Source organism: Chiloscyllium punctatum, chromosome 35 (assembly GCF_047496795.1).
Source record: "Chiloscyllium punctatum isolate Juve2018m chromosome 35, sChiPun1.3, whole genome shotgun sequence".
Classification (NCBI taxonomy): domain Eukaryota; kingdom Metazoa; phylum Chordata; class Chondrichthyes; order Orectolobiformes; family Hemiscylliidae; genus Chiloscyllium; species Chiloscyllium punctatum.
In genome coordinates, this window is record NC_092773.1 from 50,086,074 (window position 1) to 50,101,216 (window position 15,143).

The window sequence follows — 15,143 nt, forward strand, 5'->3', positions numbered from 1 at the left end:
AAAGAAATAAGGAGGGTGAGATAGTAACTCGGATCATTAAAATTATATTGATTATTCAAATATACTTTTTCAGCGATCAAGAAACTGATAGGCCAATCTGTGAACAATCCGTAGAAATTTTCAAAACACAGAAATGAGTGGCGTGCTTTTGTTGGCAAAATTGGGGATGGGCATATGTTGTTTATTCATATGGATAGACGAATTTAGATAGGACATTTGTGAATGCATTTCCGAAGCAGCGGGGGGAAAAAAGCCAGAGAACATCTTAATTCCTGCACAGTTACTTGTCGGAACGATAAGCATCCTCAGGATGAGCAGAGGTTATCTGAGGCTTGTCTCGTAGGTTCAATAACTGTATCAGGAAATTAAAGGTAGGAATTAAAAAAATAATGAGTCTCAATCGGAACAACGCTAGCAGGGAGTGTGTTATAACGAATGATCAGGAATACACTTTTGTTAAACCATCAATAGCTGTGTGGGAGACTTACCAATGACTCCAACACAAGCCAGGATTGGGTAGGAAAAATACTGGATCACGGAAATCAAACTTGCGAACCAAAAGTCTGACACAGTCGCCACAGAAAGAACGTAGAGAGACCAGGATAAATCCCTATCTATTGTCTCAACTGTCCAATCACCCATTCTCAGATCCAACCTCTGCTCTCGTTCTCTCTGGAGCAGCTAATCCCTGTTAGTGTTGAAGATGACGCTCTCACTGACATTGTGGGATAACACGCTGAAAAGTCCCTCTTATTATGGAAAGAGGGCAACCCTCCAGTGACACAATTAGGATCCACTGAGGGTGAATATTAATCGCTCAAGAAAACAGATTTTTGAATAAGCAGACTTTAAACATTAGAACTGTATTTATCTCAAAAGGCATAACAACTTCTCCTCCCGAAATTCATAAATTTCACAACTTGGAAGCAAACTGTTTGGCTTATCCGCTGATCAACAGTGCTCTATGCAGGGCAGAAAGTGAATGCCAATATATTCTGAATCAAAATTTTATAACTCTGTCTCTGTGTCTCTCTTTCTCGCCCTCATCTGTGCACGAATGTTTATGCTCTGTCTGAAAATGTACTGCCATAATTTGAAGGCAAATAAATGCAACCTGTAAGACTTCAAATTAATTAGAATTATTTCTGTCTTTCATTGATACAGCAGTACATGCGTCAATAACTTCAATGTCAGGCGTGAAACTGCTTGTGTCTGTAATCCCATGAAGGGCCATTTAGGAGACGCTCAGTACATCGCACTGCTGCCTTACAGCGCCAGAAACCTGGATTCAAATCCAAGCTCAGGCAACTGTCTGTGTGATTTTTGTACATTCTTGACGTGTCAGTGTGGGTTTCATCTGGGTGCTCTGGTTTTGTCCCAAAATCCAAGGGTGTGCGGGTTTGGAAAACTGGCCATGATAAGTTTTTATGGATATGTAGATTAATGTGTACATTAATCTGGTGTATATGGAGTAGGGCCTGCTTTCACACTTTAAGTAATCTAATCTAGCAATTGGGTCGGGTGAATGGGTCTGGCTGGGTTAATCTTTGGAGATTGGTTGTGGACTTGTTTGCCGAATACCTCATATTGTAGGGATTCTATGGTTCTCAGTTCAGAAGCTCACAGTTGCTGCAAGGGAAGGCTGCAGAAACGATAGATATTGATGGGGTAGAAGACTGAAAGAGAGAGAAAAAAAAACCTCTGTACTGATTTTTTTTTCAAGGATAGTTAAACTGAAACATATTTTTCACGGACCTCCAGCATAAGTAGACATTCCTCAAAATTAAATAAGTCGCTTGTCTGTCTGAATTAAGCTTGACCGTTCGTTAAAGTAATTCAGTGGTACTGAATATGCTGCAAACCTGATAGTTCACCCTGTTTAGGTTTACAATTTGGTTCCTATCATGGTGAGTCAATGATCAGCTTCACAGGAGGTTGACGATTTACTTGTAACAATGGATATCACTTAATATCGCTCCTTTTTTCAACAAAGAAGACCTATATCAGTTAATGCAACAATTCGTTGTGCTGGTCTCACTGATCTACAAGCAATGTACAAAGCCTCTCGCCTCTTTAAGGCTGCTCCAGAGGTCAATAAGATCATGCCGGTATAATTTATACCTCAGCTCTGCAATGTGCGTACCCCTGATGATATTTCGTCGCAATTCACACGGAAGATTGACCTTACTCTGCCGTGGAAGCATTGACACATTCTACACGCACTCCCTTTTGAGACAAGAGTTGCATGAGAGCTTCAGCCTGAATAGAGAAGGACATTTCCTCGTCTCTGTCTGAAATGGTCAATCACTCTTGTTCAACTCTGACCATTTTGCTACATTTCCGCACAATAGGAAATATCCTCTCCCCGTGGACTGAGTCCAGTCTGCTCAAGATCATCTGTGTTTACATGAAGTCACCATTGACTTCCGAACGATAAGGATACTGACTGGTTTGATTTTCCTCATACAGCAAGCAACTCATTTGATTTTTGTCTCAAAGATTTGATATGGAGGTGATGCACTTTTATTTTCAACAGCAATCTTACAGATACTCCACCTTGTATCGCATCTCCAAGCCTCCCTATCGTCAAGAGTTATCCTGATTACCCTTTGAAAATGTCTTGCTCAGCGAACACAACTCGATTTGGTTCATTTTGAAGAGTATTTGAATTTATTTGATTAAACTGATTAGTTAGTGCCTTTTATGGGACCTCTATATATTAACATTGGTGTTGATCCTCCGAATCCACAATCAACTCTTCCTTGAAATTTTCGCACTTAGGAATTGCTTTGGGGTACCCTGAGTGTTCTGAAGACTGCCGGACTGCATTGGTTCGACAGCAGCGATCTAACTCCTGCCAGACAAATTTGTATTCTCTCTCTCTCTCTCTCTCTCTCTTTCTCTGATGTAATTTAGGTCATTTAGGACTGAGATGACAAGAAACGTCCTTAACCAGAGAATGGCGAGCCTGTGGAGTTCTCGGCCATACAATCTGTGGTCAAAACTTTGTGTGTCTTGTAGAAAGAGTGAAATACACTCCTTCCGGTCTTTCAGATTAAAGGATAAGTGGTGAATCTGGAACGAGGACTGAGTTGAACGTGCGGCCACGATTATATTGAATGGCAGAGCAGGCTCAGAAGACTGAACAGGCTGCTACTGTTCCGAGTTTCAATGCATTCTTTCTGGCAATCGGCTCTCCCAAGTGATCATTCGGTGAATCAGTCTTTGCTTGAGTTATATGAATCATCTTTCTGATATTTCTTTTTTATATAGTCACTGAAAATTTTCAAATCAATCTCATCAAATATACGTGTCAGGCATAGTGATGCACTACGCCCCTTATATTTTGTCAACAGCAACATAATTCCATGAACAATTGAATTAAACCAGTGGGTCTGCATATGCATGTTTGCACAATGAAGTATTATTATATTGTCCCTGGGTGAAGACATTTCCTCTTCCCTCAGTTTCAAATGGCCCACTGTGTTTCCTCAGCCAGTGACACTTGATCTCAACTCCGTAGTCATCAGGAACATGCTGACCATATTTACCTTATTTAGTCCCATCAAACTATTGCAGACTTCTAATACATCACCCCATTACTCGGATAAGTGCAAAGTGAGTTCAAAGTGAGTTTTTTATTCATCAGTCATGCCACCTTATGCTGAACATTTGTTGCGTTCCACCCATCTCGAGAAATCCTTCTTAGTGTAAGGGCACCAAACAGTGCAACATTTTCCAGTTGGAGCAAGACATCCCAGCTCCTGTACACCAATCCTCACGCGATGGAGGTCATCATTCCATTTGCTTTCATCATCGCCCGCTGCTCCTGATTTGCTGACTTTTAACCCAGGTGTACGAGGGGCAAACAAGTCTTACGGCAGCTCCCTCCTTTCCAAATCAATTACCACTCAGATAATAACCCACCTTTCTACTTTTGTTTCGAAAACCACACATTGATCCACATTATACTTTACCTGCTGCATTGCCTTTCACGACTCACTCAACGTGCACAAACCACACTGAAGCATTGTTAAATCCTCCTCATATCTTTGTGTTTCTGTAAAGTGAAGAGATGATTTTCAGATCTTGCCGCTAATCATGAATGATTACTGTAAATAACTGAGGTCCTATCCCTGATCCGCAGGGTCTTGACACTGATTTCAACGTTAAAACAATCGTCACAAGGTGTCGCACATAAAATACCCAGTTCATTCCCATACTTCGTTCCCTGTCTGTCAGCCCATTCTTTCCCCACACCAGTGTGTGACACGTGTTTCAGTTTTGCCTCCAAACCACTCCTGCAGGACCTTATGGAAAGGCTTTTCAAATAAACGATTTCTATTAGCATCTCTAATGGTTTCATCCTTAAAGCAAACCTCCAGTGGATGTGCCAAGTGTTATTTCCCTTTTGGAAATGTGAGCTGACTCTGTCCGATTCATCACAATTTTTCAAAATGCTCAATTCTTAAAACATCTAGCTTTGACTCTAACCTTTTCCATCGTGACTGATGTCCACCTAACAAGTCTATAATTCCCTGTTTTCAATTTTCCTCCCACATTAGAAAAAACATAGTGGTTAAAAGATCTATCCTCCAGCCTTTCAGAGCCGACTTCTTGACCTATGAGCAATGATGCATCCAGTCATCCAGGCATTCCAGGACTATAAATAATTTTAAGGGGGTGTAGATAAATGTGCTGAAAATAGACACACAGATCGTGGATTATTATTTGAAATGTTGAAGAACCTCATTATCAATGCAGAACAGTGACAGCCTCATCGCCATGTCGTGCTCACCAAAACTAGGTACACGAGACTGAGGGCACAATTAACAGAGACACATTAGACAGGTGGAACTAGTCTTCACTGGATATTGGGACGTATCTCATTTGAATAAATCCTGTCGAGATCCTGTCCATACATAGACTCAAGAGAAAGTTATTTTACCTTCATACTGGAGGAGAATTTTGTCTCCTAATCCAATAGTATTGAGTTTCGCTCTCAGATTCACCCTGCAGAATGAGTGAGGACAACAGTCCAGCTTTAACACCAATCGGGCATCACCTCTGATTGCACTCTCCTGTTACACCATCACCTTTCCCAGTTCTCAGGTCGAAGTACCAGTTTGTTATGGACCAGACCGATATCCCTCCAGATACGTTAAGGATGCCTAGACCTGAACTTGTATTTGAAGTCATGTGTCTGGGAGGGTATTTGATCAATACTGTCACTGAACAGTTGGATTGAGATCAGAGGCAAGATCGTCCACGTCAGAAGCTGACAGAAAAAAAGATCCTGAAGACTGGTGATGGGAGTGCGAAATAACCAATTGAAGTTTTAAAAAGTGTTCAATGATGACAATATTGTGCATATTCATAATGATAGACAACATTTATTAAAAACTACGTTACAGAGTTCGATAATAACGCTTGTTTCTGAATTTTATAAGCCGTGTTCCTCAGAACTGCAGATGACAGTTTCACTCGTGAATCCCCTGTGCATTATTACTCAAGTGCAGCCTTCGTAGTGATTGGTTTGTGCTGATAATGGAGGCAAAGTTTTCAGCGCAGGACACTGTGGGGCCAACGGGAGTCAGAGCAGGAAGTATCAAGAATCGCAGAAAACCCAGATGATTGTCCACTACGAAAGATACAAATTATGCTGGAATAATAACCGTATTACTGATATCAATATTGTAAAGTTGATGAAAAACATTCACTGGCATGACAAGTGATACGACATCTTCTGCTAATTAAACTAAATAAACAGGAAAGCTCACCTCGCCTCGTCATTTATTACTGTATGAGGAACAGAGAAAAACAGAATTCCACCATTTAAAAACAACTTCAAAAGAAAATATTAAACAACTGTCTACAACTGTAAGTCTCCTGCTCTTAAAGGTTTGATGTCTACCTCCCACTTTATAACAATATACTTATCCAATAAAACCCCTTCGAAATTAACAGCAAATTAATTTTCAAATCTAGACCATGGGAGTCTTCTGCGGGTGTCGAATGTCGTGTTTGCAGACCTTTCTGGGTCGTCTTCGCTCTTCAAGAGCATGGAACATAGAACAATTCAACGTAGAACAGGCCCTTCGGCTCTCGATGTGGCGCCAACTTGTGAACTATTCTCACCTCGTCCTCCTACACTCTCCCAAAATCATCCACGTTCTTATCTAAGGATTCTTTAAATTTACCAATTGTGGCTGAGTTGACTACACTAGCAAGTAGGGCAATCCACGCCCTTACCACTCCCTGCATAAAGAACCTGCCTCTGACATCTGAGTTAAAACTATCACCCCTCAATTTGTATTTATGCCCTGTCGTTCAAACTAAGGAAATAAGTCTACCCTATCAAATCCTCTGATCATCTAGTATGTCTCCATCAAATCCCCCCTTAGCTTTCTTCTTTCCAATGACAACAGACCGAAGTCTCTCAGCCTATCCTCAAAAGACATTTCCTCCAAACCAGGCAACACCGAAGTAAACCTCCTCTGCACCTTTTCTGCACCTCCTTCCACATCCTTCCTGTAATGGGGCGACCAGAACTGCACGCAATATTCCAAATGTGGGCACACCAGCGTTTTGTACAGATACAGCATGATATTGCGGTTCTGGAATTCAATCCCTATACCAATGAAACCTAACACACCCTATGCCTTCTTAATAGCACTATCCACCTGGGTGGCAACTTTCAGGAATCGATGCACATGAACTCCAAGATCCCTCTGCACATCCACACTACCAAGAATCTTTCCATTGACACAAAACTCTGCCTTCCTGTTATTCTTCCCTCACGTTTAGCTGCATTGAACTCCATTTTCCACATCTCAGCCCAATTCTGCAGTTGATCCAAGTCCCCCTGCAAACTGTAACATTCTTCCAAACTGTCCACTCCGCCACTGACTTTAGTGTGATCTGCAAATTTACTAATCCATCCACATATGCCTGCGTCTAAGTCATTTATTAAAATGACAAACAGCAGTGGTCCCAAAACAGACCACTAGCAACTGGACTCCAGCCTGAATATTTTCCATCGACTAACTCTCGCTGCCTTCTTTCAAAAAGCCAGTTTGTAATCCAAACTGCTAACTCACCCTCAATTTCATGCCTCTGCAGTTTCTCCATCAGCCTACCATGTGGAACCTTATCAAAGGCTTGACGGAAGTCCATGTATACCACGTCAACGGCCCTACCCTCGTCTACATGTTTGGTCACCTTCTCAGAAAACTCAATGTGGTTTGTGAGACGTGACCTGCCCTTGACGTAATCATGTTGATTATCTGAAAGCCAGTTGTTGCTTGCCAGATGATTATAAATCTCTTATAAACCTCTTACAATCCTTTCCAAAACCTTTCCAACAACAGAAGTAAGGCTCACTGGTCTATAATTATCTGGGTCACCTCTGCTGCCCTTCTTGAACAAGGGCACGACATTTGCAATCCTCCAGTCCTCACATACTAAACCCGCAGAAAATGACGACTAAAATATCAACACCAAAGACTCTGCTATCTCTGCCCTGGCTTCCCAGAGAATCCAGGGATAAATCCGGACCAGGGGGCATGTCTACGTTCATTCCTTCAAGAATTGATAACACCTGTGCATAACTAACCTCGATCCTTTCCAGTCTAATATCTCGTACCTCATTCTTTTCCTCTACAATATTCTCCTTTTCCTGCGTGAACACCGATGAGAAATATTCAATTAGGACCTCAAAGATCTCCACAGGGTCCACACTCAACTTCCCACTTTTGTCTTTGACTGCCCCAATTCCTCACATACGTATAGAAAGCTTTAGGGTTCTCCTTTATTCTATTTGCTAAAGACTGCTCGTGTCCTCACGTTGCTCTTCTTAACTCTCTAATTAAATCCTTCCTAGCTGATCTGTAACTCTCCATCGCCTCTTGTGTACCATCTTGCTTCATGAACACAGAAGCCTCCTTCTTCTTCTTAACAAGAGATACAACTTCTGAAGTAAATCACCTTATCACTCCCTCCCTGTCTGACAGGGCCTATCAAGGACATGCAATATCTGCTCATAAAAAGCTCCAAAATTCGATTGCTAACATCTCCTGAATTTTGCTACCCCATTTTATGCATCCCAAATATTGCCTAATCTCATTACAATTGCCCTTGCCCATCTATAACTCTCGAACTGTGGCATGTACCTATCCTTTTCTATCGCTAAACTAAATTTAACTGAATTATGGTCACTCTTTCCAAAGTGCTTACCTCCAACTAAATCAAACACCTGGCCTGGTTCATTACTAAGTACCAGATCGAGTGTGACCTCACCTCTTGTCGGACGTACCTTCCACGTACTGTGTCAGGAAACCGTCCTGTGCACATTGGACAAATACTGATCCATCTGACGTTCTAGAGCTATGACATTTCCAGTCAATGTTGGGGAAGTTAAAGTCCCCCATAATGACCACCCTGCTCCTCTCACTCCTACTCAGAATAATTTTGCTTATCCTCTCTTCCACCTCGATCTCTGCGGAGAACTATGAAAAAACTCCAAGCAGTGTGATCTCTCCTCTCCTGTTTCTAAACTCAGCCCTCACTATCTTAGCAGACGAGTCCTCAACAAAAATTCTCTCAGCCACCGTTATAAAATCTTTGACTAACAAGGCCACACCGCCACCTCTTTTACTGCCTTGCCTGTTTTTAGTGAAAAATCTAAACCCTGTAAACCGCAACATCCATCCCTCGCCCTGCTCTACCCATGTCTCCAAAATGGCCACAACATCGAAGTCCCAGGTACCTAGCCATGCTGCAAACTCGCCTCCCTTATTTCGGATACTTCTGGCGTTGAAGGACACACACCTCAAATCAGTTTTCTGTCTGCCAGCACATTTCTGTGACCATGAAATCCTGTTCCTGTCCTTCCTACTTTCATCCTCCTGTGCACTGCAACTACAGGTCCGGTTCCCATCTCCCTGCTCAGCTAATTTAAATCCACCGAATAACACCAGAAAATTACCCACCCAGGAAATTAGTATCCTTCTGGTTCAAGTGAAGACCGTCCTGTTTGTACAAGTCCCACCTTACCCTCAATGCATCCCAATTATCCAAAAACCTGAAACCCTCCCTCCTGCACCATCCTTGCAGCCACGTGTTCAACTGACATCTCTCCCTATTCCTTGCCTCGCTATCACATGACACGGGTAACAAACCAGAGATAACAACTCTGTGGTTTCTAGGTCTCAGCTTTCACCCTAGCTCCTTGAAATCCTGCCTTATATCCCCAGCCCTCTTTCTACCTATGTCATTGGTACCTACATGGACAACGACTTGAGGCTGGTCACCCTCTCCCTTCAGGACCTCAAAGATACGGTCTGCATATATTTTTAACATGCAAAATGTACATTTTACACAGATGTGATGTGGACGTCTGGAAAGATGGCTTCTATTTTATCTAGCTCTTCACCCATTATCATGTAATATGTCGGACATCCATCTAAATTAATATTAACTTCTGCACACATGCATGTATATGTACCATCAGCAGCGCTTCAATCTCACCCATACTTTATCCTTTGAATCCATGATAACTCATGAGCTGTCAAAACGTTCCGACCCGCAACCTGCACGAATTATAAATTCGGAGTCTATAACGTAAGGCGCCAATGAAATATACCATATTCTTGTCTTCAAAGCGTTCCAAGAATGTAAGAGAAGTTTAACACCTGTCCACAACCGTTTCTGACTCAATGTTCGTGACATAAAAAATGCAACATTTCGGAAAGCCAGTACCGAACTCAATAATACTTTTTTGATTCTAGAATATTTTCTCTGTCGGGTGTTGAACTTCTTTGTAAACAACTGTCAGTTGAATTCCGTCATTAACTTTTGGTGGCAGTACAGCTCAAACTCTTGGGTCATGAGCTTGGATTGCAACTTTGAAGAGTTTCAAAGAGATTGATGTGGCTAACTTGTGCTGTGATTAATACTGCGTTTAAATTGCCTCTTGGTTTTTGTTTATACAGTCTTTTCTTTTTGCTTCCACTGATAAAGGAAACAGCCAATAACCACGCAGGAAGTCCTAATTTGTGATGTCACTGGCTTGTGGAACTTTCTCTCCAGTCCTCCAACCTCGGTACGGGGTATCAGTCCAATGTTGATACGACGTTGTCCAGCCTAATGTCCACAAACAGTCGTTGAGACCCGTCAGGTTTATGACTAAGACGACCCTTGTACTCAACTCGCTCGGTCTCGGTTCGATGACATCTTCATTGAGCACCGTCTCCAGTTCCTTCTGTTGCTCACTGGTTATGAAGGAGAAAGCCTGTCGGGGAATTGTTTTGTCGGAGCAGCATTCCCTAAGTCTACCTAACACACCATAGTATTAGCCCTCCCCAGTGTATTCTGCATATAGCCTCATATTGCTGTAACAAAGCTTTCAACTGCGCTCTCTGCTCCTGAGACAGATACTTTCGTTATGTCGATATTTCTTCGATTAATTCAAATAGCCCTCATTTCATGTCCAAGTATTAACTCAAAGGGAGTAAGCTGAGTACATTCGTTTGAGGGCATCTCTAATGGAAAACATTACAAAAGATGTATCTTTATCGCAATCATTCATGAAATCCTGACACGAAAGACTCAACATGGTTTTCAGGGTCTGAAACCACCTTTATCAATTTCCCTGTGGTTCATGATAATATGCATTTGATCGAAAGTACTGTATACCTACGCTATACATGAATTTCTGAAAAAAGATGAACAGAAAGATTAGCCCCTTGGTCTATTTTAATCTTCCTGGGAAGCCCATACCGCAAGAAGAAAAGTACTAATTCCTCCACTAAACTTTTTGCCTTAATGTTCCATAATGGAATAGCATCCAGAAATCTGGGAGACACAAACAAAATGGTCACCAAGTCCTGGTTCCCACTATTAGTTCCTCGAGGGGACTTACATCTTCAATCATAACCAGCGTGACAGGTTGTTTGAATGTGGGAATTCGCAACAAAGGTCCGGGTTTTACTACTGCCTGTGGCTTACTTGGCACGTATAACAACTATGGCAACATTTAACCACATCCTTGCGCATATCAGCCCAATATAAATATTTTTATACCTTCGCCCGAGGCCTCCATACACCTCGGTGACTTCCGACTCTTAGTTCATCGACTACCCGTAACACCTCCTCGCTGAATGCTACAAATCAATTAATCAGGTGCACTTCTGCCAATTTTTCCATTGCACTAAGTTACGTGGTCTCCATTTTCGTCTTAGTATTCTATCGTTGAGATAAGAAACCTCAAGAATAATCTCTGCCTTCTTTACTGGGTGTGCACAAAGTAGATAACTTTTATTGTCTCGCCTTCCTGTTGTAAGTTCATTCGCCATTCAGAACTAAACACCTTTCCTTGATCCTCTACCTATTCAGGTTTTTCGTAGTGTAGGATCTCCCCTTCTCCCAATTTCTATCCCTGACAGGATGAAATCATCACGAGAAGCTCATCTTTGTCTTATGCACCAATGTATATTCATCTGCCATCTTCAAAGCCCTTGTCACTTCCTTAGTTTTCCGTTGATCCACGTGAACTGTTCTCATCTCACGAAGTATGTTTTAAACTCTTCCAGCACAATGATCTTTCTTATCATCCAATGGGCCTTTTCTGGAACTTAAGGCCCACGCCAATACATTAATATTACTTAATTCTTTGAACTCAAAAGAAGTCTGACCTTGTTCCGTTTTTCTGTTTCTGAAAATCTGTTTGCGCAGTTAACAAATAAACAAAATCAAAGATCATTACAGCACGGGATCAGGCCCTTCGACCCTCCAAGTCTGCACCGATCCAGACTCTCTGTCTAAACCTGCCACCTCTTTCCCAATGATCCGTAACCTTGCCATTTCCTCATGCATGTACTCTATCTTTCCCTGACTGCCCACCACCTCCGATGGCAACACATTCCAGGCACCCACCACCGTTTGATTAAAGAACGTTCCATGCATATCTCCCGAAATCTTTCGCCTCTCACTTTGAACACGTGACTTCGAGTAGTTGAGTGCTCCAGTATGGGAAGAAAAACTTTCATGTTATCCACCCTGTCGACACATTTCATGGTTTTGTGAGTATCAATTTGTTCTCGACTCACCATCTTTCTTCTCAACGACAATAATCCAATTCTTCTCAAGCTCCCCTCATACCTAGCACCCTCCATACAAGGCAACCTCCTGCGGAATCTCTTCCACACCCTCCCTAAATCATTCACATTCTTTTGATAATGAACCGACCAGAACTGTACGCAGTACGACAATCGTGGCCGAACTAAACTGATACAACTGTAACGTAGAACATATAACATAGAATAATGCAGAGCAGAACAGGCCCTTCGGCCCTCAATGATGCGCCGAAGCTCATCCCCCATTCTATCCCATCATCATCCATATGTTTATCCAAGGATTGTTTAAATCTCCCTCATGTTTCTGAGTTAACTACATTGGCAGGTAGAGCATTCAACGCCCTTACCACTCCCTGAGTAAAGAACCGGCCTCTGAAATCTGTGCTGAAACTATGACCCCTCAACTTGTAGTTATGCTTCCTCTTACAAAATGACGTCATCATCCTCAGAAAAAGACTTTCACTGTCTACTCTATGTAGTCCTCTGATCATCTTGTATGTCTCTATCAACTCCCCTCTTATCCTTCTTCTTCCCAATGAGAACACACCCAAGTCTTTCCTTAGCAGACCTTCCCTTCAAACCATGTAACATCCTGGTAAATCTCCTCTGCACGTTTTCCAATGCTTCCACATCATTCCTGAAATATGGCGATCAGAACTGAGCACAATATTCCAAGTGTAGCTGCGCTAGAGTTTTGCATAGTTACAGCATAATATTGTGGCTCCAGGACTCAATCCCTCTTCCAATCAAACTTACACACCGTATGCCTTCTTAACAGCACGATAAGCCTGGGTGGAAACTTTCAGAGATCTATGTACATGGACCCCAAAATCCCTCTGCATATCCACACTACCAACAATCTTACTTTGACGTAGTACTCTGCCTTCCTGTTATTCTTCACAAATTGAATTACCTCACATCTAGAAGCATTGGACACCATTTACCACCCCTCAGCCCAATTGTGCAGTTTATCCAAGTCCCCCTGCAAACCGTAACATTCTTCCACATTGCCCACGTTGCCCATAGACGTTAGTGTCATCTGCAAATTTATTAATCCATCCACATATGCCTGCGTCTAAGTCATTTATAAAAATGGCAAATAGCAGTGGTCCAAAAACAGATCCTTGTGGTACACCACTGGTAACCCGACTCGAGGCTGATTATTTTCCATCAAACACTACTCGCTGCCTTCCATCAGAAAGCTAGTTTCTAATCCAAACTGCTCAACGACCCTGGATCCCATGCCACTTCATTTTCTCCAACAGACTACCATGTGGGATCTTATCAAATGCTTTACTGAAGCCCACGTACACCTCGTCAACTGCCCTACCCTCATCTACATGCTCGGTCACCTTCTTAAAAAAAGTCAATGATGTTGGTGAGACACGACCTGCCCATGACGAAACGACATTGACTATCTGAAATCAAATTGTTGCTAGCTAGATGGTTATAAATCGTATCTCTTATAATGTTTTCCAAAACCTTTCCTGCAAACAGAGGTAAGGCTCACTGATCTATAATTACCTGGGTCTTTTCTAATGCCCTTCTTCAGCAATGACACAACATTTGCAATCCTCCAGTTGTCTGTTACTAAACCTGTAGACAGTGACGACTCAAATATGAAAGCCAAAGTGTCTGCTATCTCCTCCCTAGCTTCCCAGAGAATACTCAGATAAATCCCATTGATCCTAGGGGATTTGTCTGCTTTCACTCATTCTGGAATTGATAATACCTCTTCATAACTAACCTCAATCCTTTCTAATACTTCGTATATCATTCTTTTCCTCTACAGTATTCTCCTTTTCCTGAGTGAAAACAGTTAAGAAATATTCGTTTAGCACCTCCCCGATCTCCACAGAGTCCACATACAACTTCCCATTTCTGTCTTTGACTTCCATTATTTCACCTTTTTTTATTCCTCACATACTATAGGCAGCTTTAGAGTTTCCCCTTATTCTATTTGCTAATGATTGCTCGTGTCCTCTCTTTGCTCTTCTTAACTCTCTCCTTAAATCCTTCCTAGCTGATCTGTAACTCTCCATCGCCTCATCTGAAACATATTGTCTCATCAACACATTTCTTCCACTTAACAAGGGGTGCAAATTGTGTAGTAAACCACAGTTCGGTTACCTTATCACTTCCTCTCTGCCTGACAGGGGAGTTGGTGTGTTGCTTCCCAGTGTCAGGGTCTGTGATGTATCAGATCGTATCTTTGCGGTCCTGAAGGCAGAGGATGACCAGCAACATAGGTAGAAAGGAGAATAGGGTATAAAGGAACAATTTCAGGGAAGTAGGTTGGAAGCTGAGAGCCAGAACAAACAGAGTTTGTTACCCATGCCACGTGATAGCGAGGCAAGGATTAGGGAGATATATCAGCTGAACACGTTCCTGCATGGAATGTGCAGGAGGGAGGATAACAGATACTTGGATAATAGTGTTCCTTCTGGGGAAGTTGGGATATGTACAAACAAGGCAGTCTTCACTTGAACCAGAGGGGTACGAATATCCTGGTTGGAAATTTGCTGGGGCTATTCATATGGGTTCAAAATAGCTCAGCGGGGGATGGGAACCTGAAGTTTAGTTGCAGTGCAGAGGAGAATGAGATTAGGGAGGACAGGGACAGGATTTCACGGTCACAGTAATTTGCTGGCAGAGAGCAAGCTGGTTTGAAGTGTGTCGACTTCAACGCCAGAAGTCTGTGAAATAAGGTCGGTGAGTTTGCAGCATAGATAGTTCCCTAGGACATTGATGTCGTGGCCATTTCAAAGACATGGATAGATCAGGGTGAGGAATAAATGTTGCTGGTTCCAGGGTTTGATAGTGCATTAAGAACAGACATGGCGGTAAAAGACGAAGAGATGTGGTCTTGTTAGACAAGGATAGTATAACGGTGGCTGAAAGAACTTTTGGCGAGGACTCGTTGACTGAGGTAGTATGGGCTGAGGTAATAAACAGGAGAGGAGAGGTCTCACTGCTGGTAGTGTTTCATAGGCCTCCGCAGAGTTCCAG